This window comes from Typopeltis vanoorti, chromosome 15 (assembly GCF_054136105.1).
Source record: "Typopeltis vanoorti isolate ZY-2024b chromosome 15, IOZ_Tvanoo_1.0, whole genome shotgun sequence".
Taxonomy (NCBI): Eukaryota; Metazoa; Arthropoda; class Arachnida; order Uropygi; family Thelyphonidae; genus Typopeltis; species Typopeltis vanoorti.
Genome location: NC_143563.1, coordinates 57,385,529 through 57,397,510, shown reverse-complemented (window position 1 = coordinate 57,397,510; position 11,982 = coordinate 57,385,529). Strand labels below are relative to the sequence as shown.

Sequence of the window (11,982 nt, the reverse complement as noted above, 5' to 3'; positions counted from 1 at the left end):
TTTTAGAGATCTGTCTGTTAAAAATTATTAATAGTAATATTATTGAGAGTAGTAGTATTGTATTTTCTAACACCAAGTTCGTGGTCATTGTGGGAAGACTCTCTAAACAACACGATTCACCGTTAAATGCAAAAATTTAATATTTGTAATTTTATTATTTCCTAATAGCAAGAGAAGCTTTATTTATTTTTTAATCACAAAACAGAACCAATTTCAAGAACTTTGCAGCATGTTAAGAACAACACATGTTGTCACAAAAGAAACGAAAACATTACAGTATAACTTATTCGTGTATGCTTAACATTGTAATATATAAAAAGATATATCTGCTATCTTACAACGTTTCTCTTGCCGAATGAGGACGCTGAAATACTTCTCAATTATTGTGATAGGTTCGTTTTTATCTCTATTTTGTGAGCGCGAAAACTGTTCTGTTTGTAGAGTCGTATTGAACTTTTAAAGTTCGGGTTTTCGGAGTTGAATATTTGTAAGTAGCTCATTACCTGATATATTAGTATTTCAGAACTTAAATGCTAGTTGACACAAATCATGTCGATTAGAAAAATAGGCTAAATAGCCATAAAAATAATATCGATTACATTCAAGAGCTTCTAGAGTATGTAGACGGCCCTTTAAACTGATAAATCGAATACGTGAAAATCCGGGTAGAATTTATTTTCTATTTTTATTTATTAAACATCTCTCTAATGTCGGTATATTAATTGCAGAGCGGCAACGGTGTCATAACGGAAAGTTCAAGTGCTCTGAAAGGAATATAATGTAGATATTCCCTCTGATATATAGACATTCGCGCGAAAGACGTGTTTACTTTAACATTGAGATTTTTCCTCTGTGTGAGAAAATATTAAATACAATTTTATATTGGTACAAATAATATATCAGCATCACACATGTTAAACTGCAAAACATATAACACATTATTTCTGTATACGAACAAGAAGTCTAAGAAGTAAGAGTTTTTCAAGCAGCTGAAGCTCAGGAATTTGGAAAATGGCAAGAGGAAGACTTTTCTGACAGGTAGATGGAATGAAATAAGTACATGAAAAGTTTGGTGGATTTGAAGTCAGATATTGAATGAATGCTAACCAGCAGCAGCATTTATCTTTACAGACTTAGGGAAATGGAGGGATGATGGTAGCCAGTTCATAAAAACAGCAATGAAAATACCTATAGAAAGGAGAGAAATATATTGCATTAATATTTCAAATTTGCACTCTGAAATTATGTTATTTATTATTATCACCACAAGACCTCCAGTCAGTCATATGACTCATCACCAGAAATGTGCTTTAGTTACCATAAATTATATCATGTACTCATTAAAATCATTCAGTATACTGGTACACTTGAACATCACTCTCTTACAATGGTACAAGTCTAGTAAATGCACAGCTCACTGAGAAATCCAAAAACCATATGGTTTAAGTCATGTGACCACATTAAACCATTGATGTCAGTCACTAAGCATATGATAAAACAGTATGTAGATAAATGAAAAAATGACAAAATTAAACTAAAACATAACACAAAATATCACACAATTATAAAACATAAGTAAGAAGAAAACGACAGTATTTAACAATATTAAAAGAAAATATTCAAGAAAAGTAAATAAATATAATTTACATAACAGAAACCAAACATGCAACAAATATTACCTATAAAATCATTAGTTATTTACATTTGATGTCGGCGGATGCCATATGGTCACTTCCATACCTCATAGGGTTTTTGGGAGTGAAGCCTTATGGTAGAGTTCCCTTTCCACACAGAGTTAGCAGGACAATCACAAGCATCCATGCAGATGGTAGGATTCAAACTTGCAGCCTTTTGCTTGGAGAGCATATACACTAACTACTCGGCCAAATAGGCTGGCCATGAAACCATTTGGACATATAAAAGAAACAAGAAAACAAGCACTTTCAAGATATGTGTGTGTGTGTGTGTGTGTGCGCGCGCGCGCGCTGAGTTAAGAAGAAAATGTAAATCAAGAACAAGAAAAAGAAAAGTAAAACCAAATCAGAAGACCTATTAGCAATAGCATAAAAAAACTAGAGCATTACCCACACAACATATAGTAGAGAAATGAAGAAATACAACCAATATTACCATATCAGTGATAGTAACAATAGAGCTAAGAGAAAAATTGAAGAATGTACAGACTGTAATATAATAATTGTGGGTTACCCAAATATCCAACCAGATAAAGATAGTTTTTCAGTTTTTATGTACTCATAATTTATTACTGGAATTTATACAGTGTAGAAAATGTAAATCACAACATTAAATAGAACAGCTTACACTTTCATTGCTAAAAGAAATATAGAGGACAAACATACAATTACTACAAGTCAGAGAAAACAGGAATGTGGCTTGAAAGAGCAAGAGAAACAGAAAGATATAAGTTTCAAATATTAAGGGCAGTTGTATTATATTCATGGCGATAAATAATAAAAGAAAAAAATTAAAAAAAGCTAAACTGGGGTGCCTTTATTACCCTGTTGAAATGGCATTCATATACATAGTATTAGGTCACCTGAAGAAAGATTGTCAGCTCCACTTGCCAAGGAGGAGTTTTCATGAGCTTCCTTTGACTAGTTCCTGAGTTAGTCAATCTCTGGCAGAGGGGTGAGTAGGGTTTTCCTCCTACAAACTTAGGTTTTTAACCTTGCATCTCAAGAAAATTGATCATAGAATGCACACTTACAGTGATATCAGTGTTAGGATTTATAGCCACAAGATGGCAGCATTTGTCTGCCATTCTCTCCCTCTCTTTCCATTCCCCCCTCCTTCTCAAATGCTTTGATTTATTGATAGTTTGGACTCACCATCAGCAAATGTTTGAAGGATAGAGACTGCCTGCCAACTGGTCTCTAGCTCTGCTTTTCTTAGGGCTAAAGGAGTTTGCCTACTCCTTTTGTGGAATGAATGACATTAGAGGATTATATCTAAAATGGAAACTCGAAGCCAGACAATAGTAAATTGGTCACCATTCTGCTGGGAAGGCTGCATTAATTGGGTTTATAAAAATTCAACAAAATTTGAATACCAGTGTTGAAGTAAAATTTTATACAACAAAGAATGATCTACAGAAAATATGTCAGAACTGAAAATTACAATAATAAGATGCAAAATAGGAAATCCAGGAGAAGACAATATGAACTGAGAACTGTACAAAAATGCTGGTGAAAAATCTAATGAAAGACTTCTGAAATTTTTTAACAGGTTCTGAATTTCTGGAAAAACTTCAAACTCTTGAAAAAAAGCACCTGTTATCCCAATTTATAAAAAAAAAAATAAAGATAAATAAATACAAAAAAATGAAGGGGAATTAGTCTGCTAAATGCAGGGTATGAAATATATGCAGGAATATCAAAAGAGAAACTAAACAACATTACTCCTTTATTTGTAACCTATATTTTTCTTTTGGTATATGAAAATCCAAATATAGTAATGGAAAAAAAAATATTACGTTAACATTTATGCATTGCTTTTTGTCATATGCCATTCACATTTTTGGATGCTCTCTTTTGTACCCTTCACTCACTCAAATTGTAAATTTTATGTGATTCCCACTCATGAAAGGTTGTAAGCCTATACAACAGTATTGCAGATGGGGTAAGTTTTTTTTTTCCTATTTTTTTTTTTTTTAAATTGTATATTTATTTATTTTGTAACAGTCTAGAAATCCTTTGATAATTTTGTATACCGTTTTATTATCATTTCTTTTATTAGCTTCTTCGCACAGTTTTGCTTTTTCCTCCAACTGTTGTTTACTGTTGTTTTATAGATTTTAAGTAAGCCTTTGATTCAGTTAATAGAAACAAATTGATCACTATCCTAAAAAACATAAAAATGGATTCGGATATTTTAACATTTATTACAAATTATTATGGAGACACCAAAGCTTTTGTTAAAATGAACAACATTAAAACCAAGGATTTCAGAGTCTAGAAAGGTGTAATGCAGGGATGCCTTCTTTCACCTCAACTCTTTATCATCTTTCTAAAAGAAGTCTGTAAAACCATAGCTGATGAACCAGGTGTAAAAATCAATGGTACCAACATTAATCACATAAAATATGCGGATGATATCATTATTTTAGCAGATTCTAAACCACAGCTAGAAAAAAACTATTAATATTTTAAATGACTCTTGTAAAACTTATGGTATGAAAATAAATCATCATAAAACAAAAATAATGAAGATAGGCAGAGAAGAAGAAGAAAATATTTCTATAAATCTTGAAAATCATCTGCTGGAACAAGTTAATAAATATGTTTATCTTGGCAGTCTTATATCTAGTAACCTCAACAATATGGAAACAGTAAAACACAGGCTAAACCTAGGTTGGATCAACATGAATAAACTAAACAAAATATGGAAAAATAAAAAAATCCCAACGAGTCTAAAATTAAAATTATATAAAACAATTATTATTATCCCAATGGCTACTTATGCTTCAGAAGCTTGGAGATTAACTCAACAACCAATCAAGAAACTTCAAGCATTTGAAATGAAATGCCTCAGAAAAATTAATAACACCCAATGGATGGAACACAAGACTAATGTTCAAGTCAGAACAGATTTAAACTTCCCAGATAATATAATACACACAATCATTAAGCATCAACTGAGATAGTTTGGTCATATTCAGAGAATGGCCCTTAATAGACTCCCATATTTAGCTCTGAATGTATATATAGGAAGAAAAAGACCTAGAGGCAGAACAAGAAGTACTTGGATAAAGTTGCTGAAAGAATATTCCCATCTACCCAGCTATAGGTCATGAGTGAGATGGCTAAAGATCGTGATAAGTGGAGAACCTTTCTTTTTAGTGGACTCAACCCATTATCAAATGGATGAGATGAGATGATGAGAAACCCTTCTCTAGAGACTAAGCATGGAACTTTTTCAGGCCACTTCAGGCTTTCAATAAGCAGGGTTGTGGTCTCACACTGGATGATGAAATTGATTCTCCACATAAAGTCAATCACAATCATCCATTACCATGGTGGGATTCTAACCTGCAACCTGTTGGTTGAAGAGTGGACATACTAACCACTTGGCCAACCAAGCTGGCAAATCTTTCACTAGCAGTAGTTAAAATTACTGCTTAACTTAAACTTTTCAACATAACAAGTGCTTATTTCACATTGCAAGTCATATTTTCCTAAAGTAATCCAAATTGTTTATTATTATGAATTCTCTATTTTTAATAAAGCCTGCAGTTTGGAATTATTATTATTATACACGTATCCCGATGGAGTCAGAATGCTCATCACAGGAGACCATTTTTGCACAGTACTTATCATATCTCTTTTTAATCTCATTCACAACCACCCTTGGCAACCCATTCCAACCATTCACCACCCTCCAAGCAAAACATCTAGCTCTAACACCCACCCTTGCTAACACTTACACAATTTTCATGGGTGGCCTATCAATCTCTTTCCCTTTTTGTTGTGAACTGAAAAATGTCTTCATTGTTAATCCTATGAAACCTTTTTAATAACTTATATATTTTTATCATGTTTCCTCTTTTCCATTTATCAGATAGTTTTTGAAGATCACAGAAATTCAATCTATTCTCATAGGGAGCATTCCATAGACTGGCCACAATCTTTGTCACTCACTTCCATATCCTCTCCACCACTTCTTCATCTCTACAGAATCTGTGTCCAACTTTATAAAGGAGAACAATAACCTCTATCCCTGCTAATAATGTATTCTTGAACAACTAGGTAATCTGGCATGCTGTTTTGGCTACCTTTGCAAATGTCATCTAAAAAAATCACTTCCCTGTCTGCAATTCCCCCCCCTCCAGTTATAGGTGATGTCTGTGAATAAGTTACGATAAACTTGTGCTCCCACATTTTATCATAATTGCAAGTGTTTTTTGTGCAAAATAAGCAGTAAATGGAAAACTAACTAAAGAGCTGATTACGTCAGCACAACTCATAAGTACCCATATTCCATTAAATCAGTTATTTTTTACAACTAAAAAATAGCCACGTGAAAGGGAAGATAAACACGAAGTAAAGATGGTGTCAAAAAAAGCCAACAATGGAAGATTACCTCGAGTCCTGTCAGCATAGCGTTGCCGATCACCAACAAGCCGAATGACATTACGAAGTGCCGCAGCTGTGAAACCGAAGTTAAAGAAAGGAAAAAAAAGGTATATTGTGTGATTTCTTTTGCAACTGGCTACGTAGTTCCTGCGTGCAAATAAATGAATTGGTGCGCAAGCTGTTTACTGAACTTAACCAGCCCTACTTCTGTACAGTATGCCTCCTTTCCGTAAAACAGCTACTAAACCTAGGCAAAAGAGTTGAAAACTCTTGAACAACAGCTTAATGCTATGATCGATACTTTCTCCTCCAAAATCGGAAAGTTGGAAACTAAGCTCGAGATACTCGCCTACTCGAGATACCTGAACTTAACCAGCCCTACTTCTGTACAGTGTGCCTCCTTTCCGTAAAACAGCTACTAAACCTAGGCAAAAGAGTTGAAAACTCTTGAACAACAGCTTAATGCTATGATCGATACTTTCTCCTCCAAAATCGGAAAGTTGGAAACTAAGCTCGAGATACTCGCCGACCAGTGTCCGATTGCAAGTGCATCCGTGCCTGCTAACAAACTTCGTGAATTAATCACATCAGCAATACATGAGTTGCTTGTGCCCGAAAATAGGTGACTCAACACCGTTATCCTGAACTCTCTGACCAAAAATAGAAAATCCTTAAAAGAAGATGTCAGCAATCTAGCAGGAGAATGCAATTTCGATCCCAGAAATATCGTCAAATGCCATCGTTTCGGACCCATAAAAGAAAGGACAGAACGAACTTTCCATGTCTCGTGAAAGTGACCTGCGATACACCAACAAACATATCCAAATTTATAACTTTGATGAACAACAAGCCAAGGGACACTTTCCCCCAGTAGCTCATGTGCTTGACCTGATTTAACCTTTGCCCAGAGAGAACAAAGACACCAACTCCGAAGACAACTAGAAGAAAAACGCCAAAATGGAGAAAACAGTTGGATGATAGACTACAAACAAACCATGCCTGCTAGTGCAAAAACCAAGTAATGCCACTAGTAGCCACCAAGGACACCAGTATGCAGGCACTGCATAGGAATTGTGCAGGCCCTTGCGGTCAAATCCATGCCTCACAGAACCTTGCATATACACTTTACCAACATCCGTGGCCTCAATTTCCAACTTTAATAGCATCCACTACCATCTGCAGTCCATCAAACCCCACCTACTCTTTTTAACAGAAACTCAAATCTCACCTTCCCCCCCAGCACTATTCATCTCAAACTTCCTAACTATACACTATTTAACTTCTTTCGACCCAAGGGTGGCATCTGTGCATATATATCCGCTCTGACATACCCTGCCAGAGAGCACCTAACCTAGAATCGCCCAACTTCGACCTTCTTTGGCTGAAGATATCCCTCTCCTACTCAGTCAAATTCATCTGCTGTCTCTATCGCTCTCCTAATACCACCAATCAGTCCGAACTCTTTCATTTCTTCTCCTTAAAAGTTGATTTTCTCCAGTCCCACTATCCTAACAGCAAAATAATCCTCCTGGATGATTTTAACGTCCATAACACCAATTGGCTTTCCTCTTCCAGTTATACAGATTCTGCAGGCAGAGATGCTGAAACATTTGCCATCACTAATGGCCTTACACAAATTGTTCAAAAACTGACCAGAATACCAGATTAACTGAACCACTCCCCAAATACCCTAGATCTCTTCCTTAGTAATGACCCCTCCAAATATGCAGAATGTAGTGATCCCCCTGGGTAATTCTGACCACAACCTAGTGCTCATCTCCTCCCCCATGCAACAACGTATACACAGTACTCCCACACAAGAGTAGTTTGGCATTATAACAGTGCCAAATGGGACAGTCTCTGAGACCACTATGCTTCATTTCCATGATTGGACTATTGTTTCTGGTCCTCCAGTCCAAACATATGCACCGAACGTCTCACCAAAGTAATCCACACTACTCAGAACTGCCGTCCCCTAACTAAATCCTAGTTCTTTAAAAGTTGTGCCAAGGCTGTACAAATGAAAAATCAGGCATATCACAGCTGGCTCAAATCAAAAACCCCATCCTCCTCCAATGCCTATACTGAAGCCCGAAACAGATGCAAGAAAGTTATCAATCCTTCTAAAACAGAATTTGAACGGGCAAAAAGCAGGAAGCTTGCATGTCGAAATAGCAGTCATGCCTTTTGGTCTTTTGCCAAGGCAATTAGCCCTAACTTTTGCCGTACACTATTCCCACCTCTGTCATACCCAGATGGCTCAATTGCAACATCACCCATAGAAAAAGTTAACCTCCTGGCTTCACACTTTGCCTCCAATGCACACATAACTGACAATGGCAAATGCCCTCCAGTCATTCCAACTGCACAACATACAATGTTCCCCTGTATCCTTTTGCCAAAAAGATATCATAAACCTTGTCTTGACAGCATTTCTCCAATTGTCCTGAAGGTCTGTGCACCAGAACTGACTCCTATCTTATGCGATCTCTACACACTCTCTTAACTCCACTGGTATATATTATATATATCCCAAAGCCTGGAAACTGGCCTATATTCAACCCATTCTTAAAAAGGGTGACAAATCACTTCATCTAACTACCGTCCTATCTCACTCACTTCAGCCCTATCTAAAGTGATGGAGAAAACCATCACAATATGAGAGGATCTACTCTCATACATCACCCATTGCTGGACAAATGCCATGGAGAAATTCGGTGAAGCCCAAGTAATTGCACTTGATATCTCTGAAGCCTTTGACCGAGTCAGGCACAAAGGCTTACTAAGCAAACTCCCATCATTTGGATTGTCTCAAGACTTCTGCAGATGGATTGCCAGTTTCCTGTCTGGACGCACACTAAGTGTGATGGTAGACAGCTCCCTATCCTCTCACCATCCAACTAATGCTGGGGGTCCTACAAGGTTCGGTTCTCTTGCCGACTCTCTTCTTTTTATATATAAATGACCCACTTCAGTTGACCTCTAATCCAATACACAGTTTTGCAGATCATAGCACATTACACTCCTCCCTTTCATTTGACAAAACTCTACTCTACACAACTCACTTCAACCCACAGAACATCAACCACTACCACCCTTAATTCCGATCTCCAAGCCATCCTCCAATGGAGCTCAGATAACCTCTTCAACTTCAACACTAGTAAAACCCGGTTCTGTCATATTTCCCATAAAAAAGAACCATTTTCCTCCAGCAGTTTTTGATAACACTCAAATTTCCAGACAAGATGAGATTTCTCTTCTCGGAATTACCCTGACATCAAGCCTCTCCTGGCATAAACACATGACAACCATTGCATCCTCAGCTTCCAAAAAACTAGATTTTGTCTTTTGCTCAAGACACTACTTCACCTCTGAGCATCTGTTAACATTATACAAATCACAAATCCGCCCAGCTATTGAATACTGCTCTCACATTTGGAGTGGGCTCCCAAAAGCTCCCTCAAAATGCTTGACTCAATACAGAGGAGAGCAATTAGACTGATAAATGACCCATCTCTCACCAACTCACTCCCCTCACTTTCACATAGACACTTGATCTCTGCAATTTGTATATTCTATAAATATTTCCATGGGAAATGTTTACCTGAAACAGCATCAATAATTCCTCCACTCTGTACTAAGCCCATTGGAACACGTACAACTGTCGCTCAACATCCTTTCACAGTACACCTTGAAACCCACACAAGTTTCTTTTCCTCCTCTTTCATCCCTGCTACTGCTGTACTGTGGAACAGTCTTCCCACTGATGTATTTCCCAAGGAATACGTCAATGGGAAGACTAACAGCATACAGGCTTTTAAATCAAATGTAAACAGGTTTCTCCTTTCCCAACTCACCACCCATGTAGGGTACTAACGTACTATAGATTGACCAGCCAACCTCTCGTATATGGGCACAACATTAAAAAAAAAAGTCCCTGGCCTCATCAACTTCCTGCATTTCAGTTCCATCAATATGCTTGTGATCTCTTCTTCCCAAAGTGCATCATCTTATACTTGACCAACTAGCAGCCATTTACCCTGGCCCATACTGCTAGTTTATTCAAGCCATCCTGCAAGATCTCTACATTACCATCATTTATTATAGCTCTTCCCAATTTTGCATCATCAGCAAACAACTCAGTATTTCCTGTCATATGCTGGCCTGGTTGGCCAAGAAGTTAGCATATTCACTCTCCAGCCAAAAGGCTGCGAGTTCAAATCTTGCCTTGGGCATGGATGTTTGTGATTATGCTAGTGGTGGTGGATGGTAGATGGCATTGGTGTAGTTGGTGGATACAGACAGCTGTAGAGTAGGTGCCCTCCCTCAACTAGTCTATGAACTCCCTGCAGGTGTCACGTAATAATATAATAATATCATTGATGTACAAATTAAACAACAGAGGACCAAGTACCTCGCCTGTGTTAACACTATTGTTCACTTGCCTTCTCCTGGACTCAACTTGTCCATAAACCACTCTTTGATATCAGTCCATTAGCTTATCTAATCCAAATCATCAGATTCATATCTATCCCCATTTGTTCTTTTATGAAACATATTTATATATGGAATCCTGTCACATGCCGTTTCAAGCACAAGAAGTATCACTGAGTAACCATTTCCCTTATCCAACTCCACTGTCACTTTATTATAAAAAGATAATTATTAAGGCAAGACCTGCCTGTCAAAAAACCATTTTTTACTTAAGTATCATGATTGGAAGTACTGAAAGTATCATGATCAGTTAATTGGAATAAAGATTATTGCCTTTAAAAAATATAGTAAAAAATTGTTACATTTAGTAATTTATAATTAATTACACAGATATTGTGGTTTAAGTATCTTAAACCATTGTCAACGTTAGAAAGTGAATAATGAGATATTCAAAAACAACAGCGTAAGCACATCGTTCTTGAATTGTATCTTTTTTTTGTGTGTATTTCTGAGAGTGACAAGTAAATATACTATTAAGATCTGATATAGGTGTGTGTGTATTTGTAGTGTGAGAGGACATAAAAAAAAGTAATACGATGGTGGTCTGAAAAGTTCTCGGCCTCGACAATAGATGGCAACACTTTTAGCATGATTTTTTTTTTCCAAGTTGGTACATCTGTCATAAGCATCCATGTGAAATTGCAAGTCATTCTATCAAGTAGTTTGTTTTATACAGCTGTCTGAAGCATAAGAGTTGTCTATATCTCTTGAAATGGATAAAATTGAGTATCATGCAGTTATAAAATTCTTTGTAAAAGAAGGTTTAATGCCGAAAGAAATTCATTCGAAGTAAATTAGTTCAGAAAAGTTTATGGGTACTCTTCTCCTTCGTTTTCGGCAATTAAGAAATGGGCTGCTGAGTTTAAATGTGGCCATACCAGTCGTGAAGATCCACATGAAGGAAGTCCAAAAAGTGTAACAACACCAGAAATCATTGATCAAGTGCACAATATGGTATTGGATGACCGGCAAGTCAAAGTGCATGAAATTGCTGAGACTATAGGCATCTCAAAAAAAAGTGTAGGATATATTTTTCATAAAGAATTGCAAATGCAAAAAAGCTTTGCGCAAGATGGGTGCTGCGCTTGCTCACAGCAGATTAAAAATGCACTCGCATGAAAATCTCTGAACAGTGCTTGGAGCATTTTAACAAGAATAAAACTGATTTTGTGCATCGATTTATTACTATGGATGAGACTTGGATTCACCATTACACACGAGAATCCAAACAGCAGTCAAAACAATGGACAGAAGCCGATTGTTCAGCACCAAAGAAGATAAAGTCGGTTCAATCAGCAGGAAAGGTCATGGCATCGGTGTTTTGGGATGCTGAAGGCATTTTGTTTATTAATTATCTTGAAAAGGGTAAAACAATAACTGGGGAATATTATTCCGA

The 11,982-nt window shown here is 36.7% G+C and overlaps 1 protein-coding gene across 4 annotated transcripts in view; it reads left to right on the top strand.

The window, feature by feature from the left end:
- Nucleotides 1–442: 442 nt before the first annotated feature.
- The window catches only part of LOC150098782 (lymphoid-specific helicase-like), a 310,277-nt gene continuing 298,737 nt past the window's right edge, over nucleotides 443–11,982 (top strand). For 3 of the 4 annotated variants that reach the window (XM_090404891.1, XM_090404888.1, XM_090404889.1), the window contains exon 1: nucleotides 443–487. The gene's annotated coding sequence lies outside the window, so the exon portion shown is untranslated. The remainder of the gene's footprint in view (nucleotides 488–11,982) is intronic. The other variant, XM_090404890.1, reaches the window with a different exon arrangement.